Source organism: Neophocaena asiaeorientalis, unplaced genomic scaffold, assembly GCF_003031525.2.
Source record: "Neophocaena asiaeorientalis asiaeorientalis breed wild unplaced genomic scaffold, Neophocaena_asiaeorientalis_V1.1 scaffold807, whole genome shotgun sequence".
Taxonomy (NCBI): domain Eukaryota; kingdom Metazoa; phylum Chordata; class Mammalia; order Artiodactyla; family Phocoenidae; genus Neophocaena; species Neophocaena asiaeorientalis.
The window spans coordinates 264323-271554 of NW_020173723.1; the positions used below are offsets into that span (position 1 = coordinate 264323).

Here is a 7232-nt window from a genome sequence, read left to right on the forward strand (position 1 = left end):
AGCATGAGTGGGCAGATCCCAGCAGCACAGGTCTGACACCTGCCCCACTGCTGGCTTCTCTGGCTGGGGTCCAGGACCCGCTGTGCATATTTAGGGCAGGGAGTCCGGGACCTGTTGTGCATATTTAGGGCGGGCATGGACAAGCAAAGACCCCAGACAAACACAGCATTTTCCTGGACCATCAACTGTAGTCAACAGTAAAGCATTTTAAATACTTTTATACTAAAACCAGAACAGATGTATTACAGAATACAAAACTCACATGAATTTAAAAAAAAATATTTATTTATTTTGGCTGCACTGGGTCTTGGTTGAGGCATGTGGGATCTGGCTTCCCGACGAGGGATTGAACCCAGGCCCCCTGCAATAGGGAGCACAGAGTTTTACCCACTGGACCACCAAGGAAGTCCCCTCACGTGAATTTTTAACATAAAAACTGGAGACTTCAAGGCAACTTCTTGTTTGAGAGGCCAACTTTGGACACTAAACTATCTGCTGACCACTGAGCATCAAGACTCAGTCTTCTCTATAATTAATAAGAGTCAGAAGAAAGGTTAAAACACCATAGCATGCATCCATCAAAGCACCCGGGACTTCATAACAGCAACCTGTCAGTGGCTGCCTACACTCCCTGTGTCACACAAGATGTCCCTTGGGTCCCAACACGAATGGGAAAGTTGAGAAGCATCTCATTCTTTTCCAAAGGGGTCTGGGTCCTACTACTGCCGGATGAGTTAGATCTGCCTGGGGAAATAAAGAAAAACCACCACACTGAACTTTTCCTACATGTCCTCTCTTGTCTCCCTCCCACCCACACTCTAAGCATTACCAGGATCACTGATAAAACCTCAGTTCCCCCATCAGCACCTCCAACCCCTTACAGTACAGGCCCCTGTTAGAGAATATGCTGCAGACACTCTTTCCATGGAAGGAAGTCAAGAAATAGGGCACATCTCTTGGGAGAGGGTGTCCCTTGTGTCCACAAACAAGGGGGAAACTTTTTCTATTGTTGTAGCTGTTTTTGTTATAAAAACAATAATATCCACGTGACAGTGAGCTGGGAAATTTTTTTTTCTGTAAAGAGCCACTACTGACCACAGAAGAGGAGCAGAGGAAAAAAAAAATCAATGGAAGGCCACACAGAAGTAAAAAGCAATTCAATTGGGTTTGGTTTGTTTGTTTTTTGTGTGTAAAACACATATACACATATTCAAAAAAGTGAACTCAACTGATTTCAAATTAAGAACAGAGAGGATGAGACTTTAATAACACAATAAATATATTAAAATACACTACAGAGCTATGTTATTGACAGTAAATAAAAGATGGAGGAGGACGTCAAAGAAAAAGGTATAATAGTAGGAGAGAAAAAGAAAGGTAGAGCAGGGGGTGTGGGAAAAGAAGGATGGGAAGACAGCAAGATACAGGGACAGACAGACAGACATGAGTAACCATACACAAAAAGAGGGAACAACTAAAGGATCCACAGGAAGACTTCCTAGGCCAAAGTAAATTACACTGTACATGGCCAGCTGTAGGCTTGGGCTATAGACTTCAAAGCATTATCACCTTTTATCCTTGCCTTTGAATGGTTACTAATGTGGTTAACCACTGTTCACAGCTCTTTAACTGCTCATCTAAACATTCTGAGGCTTAGCTCAGGTCATAGGCCGAAAGCTCCCTCCATATGAGCTACAGTTCAGTAAATCAGTCACCTCCAATATCTCCTCTGAAAAGGAAGTACAAGAGACACTATCACACAAATCGCTATCTCATAAAATGTACAAAGCACCAATGAGAGTCAGTGGAGAAAATGCTGTTTGAGTTGAAAAACAAATTCCATGGAAAAATTTTTTTAGTTTTAAATTAAAAAAAAAAACAAAACTGGAACTTCAGCAGAATGGGTTCCCACCTCAGCATTCTCCAGCATCACTCCCGGCACATCTGACTTTCCACGTGTTCAAGTTCTGCCTGCCCCACTGGCTCCAAAGGCCTGAGTTGGCCCTGAAACTAAATCAGCCTCCACCACACACTGCAATCTGAGGGTCAACAGAGAGATCCCAAGAGACTCCAAGTCAGTCCCAACCCTGGCCTGGACTCTGTTCACCTACCCCAACCCGTGTCTAAGCCAAGCCTCTCCTTACTTACTTCACTCTAAGGGCTGTAGAAATCTGCTATTTCACAGCTGATAAAGCCTCCCCCCTCCAGCTCCATCCCTTTTTCCTCCAAGCCTGGTGTCTGTTTTCCCCTTCCTCATCTGACCTGCCCCCAACCTCCTACCTGGTCTGTTTCCCCAACCTCTCCCTTCTACTGCCCCTAATTTCTCCTTGCTTTTCTCTACCGCATCTTAGTATCATTTCTCTCAGAGGAAGAGGGGACTTAAGAGGTGTATCTAGAACACAAGACCTAAAATCTATCCACCTGGGATTTTTGCCCAGCTCTGCATCTTGCTAGCTGTGTGACCTTGAACAAATGGCTGAGCCACCCAACCCCTCAAATTCCTCAGTGAGGGGGGCTGAACCTGGCAATCACAGAGGTCTCTTCCAACTCTTAGGTTCTAATATCTAAACATTCACCTGTACAACCATAAATAAATCAGTGAGTTAAACATACACAGGGAGAGAGAATGAATTATAGAAACTCCCTTTCCTCAGCATTGTCACCCCACCTGGTCTCCCCAACCAACCACCCACACTGAGGGGCTGTGTCTCACTCTGGGCTGTTCTAGCTCTAAATTATTTAGATACAGCAAAACCTTACCAATCACACTAATCAAGGAACAGATGCATCTGAATCCAACAGAAGGCTGAGTCCTGGAATGTTTCTTTCGTGCCATCGAGTAATACTGTGAATTTAACATCAGCTTAGCAAAGAATCTAGAAATGCCATCACAAACTGTCTTGTGAATCTAAGAACAGTAATGCTGTCGGGAACCCTGGAAAACAATCTACCCCAAAGCCCTCCACTTTCCCAACAAGGACACAGGCCCAGAGAGCAGAAGCCACTAGCCCAAAGCCCAAAGCAGGTTGGAGCCTGGATCAAAGCCAGCTGTCCTGCTTTTGGTCCAGAGGACCTCCACCAAAGCTTTGTGATACCATCCGTTTCCTTCTTCAAGAGACAGATTAAATCCCAAATTACCAGGGAGTGCCCTCTACAGCAAATCTACTTCCAAGTCCAGGGGAGGGGCCAGAGCTAAGTTTGGACGGCCAGATGACTACTAATGCTGCCTAATACAAGCTCTCCTTCCTGAACCCTGCCCATTCATTCTCGGCAAAGAAAACCCCAGACTGCTATCTATATGGGACTGTATTTTGGAGAGGGGAGAAGGGGAGAGCGGCACAGTTCTTTGTTCTGCCAGTAAGAAGCAACTGCTAGTCCTTTCCCACAACTCCTACCTCACCTCCCAATATTCCCGGTACCTTCGGAAAAGTTCACAGAAACTCGCCAACTAGAATAAAAGAAAGCAGGAGGTAACGGGAGGAAAGGGCCAACAGCAGGTGAATGTCAAACGGACGGACGGTGACAATCCCCTCCCAGCTCTTCGCCCTATGGGGAAGAAAGCATTTCTTTTCAGTTGCTAATACCCTGCGGGGAAGTCACCCGAGCTAGTTCAACTCAGCGCCCTCCAGCAGAGAAATGAGCTCTCTACAACCCCTGGAGAACTAACCCTTTCCTAACCATCCACTCTAACAGTGCCCAGGGCAGAGGTACCCAAAGACCAACCCTCTCCTCCCCTCCCCTCCCCTCAGGCCAAGAGCCTGAAACATCAGAGCTTGGATGGCAAGGAGCTATTTAAGGCAGCATCAAGAGGGTGGGGCAGAAAATTGCTGGCAGCATCCTCCTCTCCACCGCTCCCTCACAGCCAACACACACACACACACACACACACACACACACACACACACACACACACCCATCAACCTCACCTGTCTCTAAGGGCTGGAGATCTGGAGTCCCCAAATGTCCAGCATATGTTTTCTGTCATTGAGGCTGCTGTCCCCATCTGCTGCCCACCCCACTCTTAATCCACTCCATTCTCTTGAATCACAACCCAGCCACCTTTCCAATCAAAAACACAAAACTGAATCTAGAGAAGCTCACAAACCAAGGAGGGGGGCATGGAGACAAGCCCTCCCTGGCCTTCACTTAGGAGAGAAAAAGGGCGCAAGGGGTGGGGGGTGGGGGTGATGTCAGAGGCCTGACATGCCAGACAGGCTCCATGATATCTCTAAATGAACCTCCCTCCTATTGACGGTGAAATCAATTCCGGCGATTTCAGCAGGTCGGCCCTGTGACAGGAGGGGTATCCCAGCGCTCAGTTTAAAACAAAAAATCCAAAGGCTCAGCCAGAACATGCTGGGAAAATCCAGGGTCTGGATAAAACGAGCAACGCTCAGTGGGATCCTTTCTGCTTTTATGTAGCAATGTAATAGCGTAATAAATTCTGTCTGCCTGAAGAAAGCATGCACTGGTGAATTTCAAAGCCATCTTACGACAGCGGATGCACTGGGATGCAGAATTCGACAGCACATTCCCCTGTGAATAAAACGTAATGATTTCAAGCCTCTTTCCCCCTCTATCTTGAATGGCGCTAGCGCTTATCAAGGAAGCCACCTCGGAAAGAAGCCAGAGGAGAGCCGGGGATGCCCGGGGAATTCGGAGAAAGGAGTTGCTTTCTGTTCATCTCGGTGAGGAGCTGGCTAGCAAGAAGCTGCCAGTCACTGAGGGATGAAGGAGCATGGGCAGATGAGCAGGCACCGGCGTCCCCGGACACGGACACACACACAAACGTACCCGCTCATTCTGGCGGGTCCTAGGCCAGACCGGTAGTCCGTGCTGCCCTCCCGCCTTCCTCTCCTCCAGAGGGATGCTGATGAATGAACACACCTGAGATGCCTCCATCCTGACGCTCGCTCCCTCCTTCCTCCTCTGGCTACTGCAGAGGAGCCTCTCCTCGGTAGTTTCACTTTACAGCGCAAACCCACGCGGGCTTTGATGTCTCCTCCACCCACCCATATTGCAGCCAGCCTGAAGCAGGCGGACATTCTCTCCTAGCAGAGGCCATGATCGCACGTACCCCCACCCACCAATAAAAACAAACAAAAAATAAAAAAGACAAAAACCTGGGATCCTCCAAAACCCCCGCACCCTGGGGAACTTTCCCTTAAAGACTGGGGATCCACCAAGCAGGCAGGAAGGAGGGTTCCGCCGAGGGGGACCACGGTGTTCCCCTTGACCACGGGGGATGCTCTGGGGGAGGGGGTCCCTCAAGTCCTTCCAACAGCTGAAAACGCGGGCTGAGGGGCCGCTGGCGCGGGCTTACCTTGCGGGTCTCCGGGCGGGCGGGCCGGCTGCGCGCGTCCTGCCCAACTCGCACTACACTCTGCAGTTGGCCCCGCTCTGTTTTTCTGGGACTCGGCGCTGACTTCACCGACACTCCGCGGCCGGCCAATGGGCTGCGGCGGCCGCCCCCTCATTAGCATGCGTCTGGAACCGTCCACTCCGGCGGCTCCTGGGAGGTGGGCGGTACTAGGGGGCGGTGCCGGACCCGGCAGTGACAGGAAGGGGCGTGTGCGCCAATGGGAGGCGAGGAGGCGCCCCGCCGCTCCACCCCGCAGCATTGTGAGCCCGGCGCGCGGGCCCGCGGATCTCCCGTCAAGAACGTGCGCGCGGTCCCAGTAACCCTTTCTGACCCGGCCGGCCTCGGGCTGGGCGGGAGGCTGGCCCGGGGCGCCCTCTGATCTTTCTGAGGGGTCGCCCACGGGGAGCTGGGAAGGAATCTTAGGCATAAAAAAAACAGCTAACCTGTCCTGAGTACATATAACTTACTCAACTACTGTGCCCCAGTTTGCTCATCTTTAAAATGGTATAATAACCAGTACCTATTTCGCAGGACAGGACACAGAGAAGATTAATATAGTTAACGTATGTAAACCGTTTAGATCAGTGCCTGGCCGTCGCACTATATAAATGTTTGCTACTATCATTATTATACTGTATGTCAGCCAGTATGCTTAAAACTTATTAGTTTTTCTCTCTTTTGATCCTCATAGTCTTTTAAGATAGTCACTATTACTAATCCATATTTTTCAAGTGGGAAAACTGAAATGGTTTAAGCGGCTTGGTCTAAGTCACACAGAAACCGGTGCAATACGCATTTGAACCCAGGCTCTGAGATTTCATTCATGTAATATTTTTATTCAGCGGCTCTATGGCAGGCATATACTAGGCCCTGGGGTTACTGCCGAAAATACAACAGACAAGACCCCTCCGCTCATGAAGCTTCCATTTTAGTGAGGGAGACAGGCAAATAAACGAGTGAATAAATAAACAAGATCATCTGCAATGTGCAAAATAGGGTGAATAAAACAAAACAGGGTCATGCGCAAGTGGGGAGAAGAGTACTTTGCTAGATGGGTTCAGAGGTAACCACTGTGATACCATCCTGACCTCCTCCAGTCCGCCTCAGTGTTACAAAAAGAAAACAGAACGCAGAGAGGGGAAACTTCTTGCCCAAGGTCACCTCCAGCAAGTAACCGGCCTGGAACATGCTCCCTCCACGCCTAGCTTCCCACATCCCTGGGGCATCCCTGAAGGTGGGGCAATCATCCTTTGGGCTGAACAGAACTGATTTTTGTCAGCTGCCCTTGGCAAGAATCTTCAGCCAGGGCACTTCCCAGTTAACAGGCTGTGTAACAGGCTGTGTGTGCAAGGGAAAGAAAGGCTTTGATGACTGCACAGGCTGATGGGAAACACATCTGCTAAGGTTCTTGGATGTCAAGGAACAGTGTCAAGTCTTTGCTGAGCACCTGCTGTCCCCTGCTGTGTAAAGAAAAAAAAAAAATTAGAAGTCTCCTAGCCACCTGGGAACTTATTCTACAACTGAAGAGACAAGAAACTACTAGAAAGCTATTCAATCTAGGGAGCCCCCAGACCAGGTGTCCCCCAGCTTGCACCTCATCTTGCTGTTTTGCAAAGAACACTAGACTAGAAGTCCAGCTTTGCAGGCTCTACTATTAACTTCCACCACAATCTAAGGGAGGCAGTTCCTCCTGGGCCTGTAAAGTAATGAAACGGCTAATGCACTTGTCCCTCAGTATCTGTGGGGGATTTGTTCCAGGAGACCCCATGGCTACCAAAAACTGTGGATGCTCAAGTCCCTTATTTAAAATGGAGTAGTACAAGGAATACAGTCGGCCCCCCAAAATCGGTGCATTTCACATCTGCGGATT

The 7232-nt window shown here is 49.0% G+C and overlaps 1 protein-coding gene across 5 annotated transcripts in view; it reads right to left on the bottom strand.

The window, feature by feature from the left end:
- SORBS1 (sorbin and SH3 domain containing 1) overlaps nucleotides 1-5393 on the bottom strand; it is a 239950-nt gene extending 234557 nt beyond the window's left edge. For all 5 annotated transcript variants that reach the window (XM_024750684.1, XM_024750683.1, XM_024750685.1 and 2 more), the window contains exon 1: nucleotides 5324-5393. The gene's annotated coding sequence lies outside the window, so the exon portion shown is untranslated. The remainder of the gene's footprint in view (nucleotides 1-5323) is intronic.
- Nucleotides 5394-7232: the final 1839 nt, after the last annotated feature.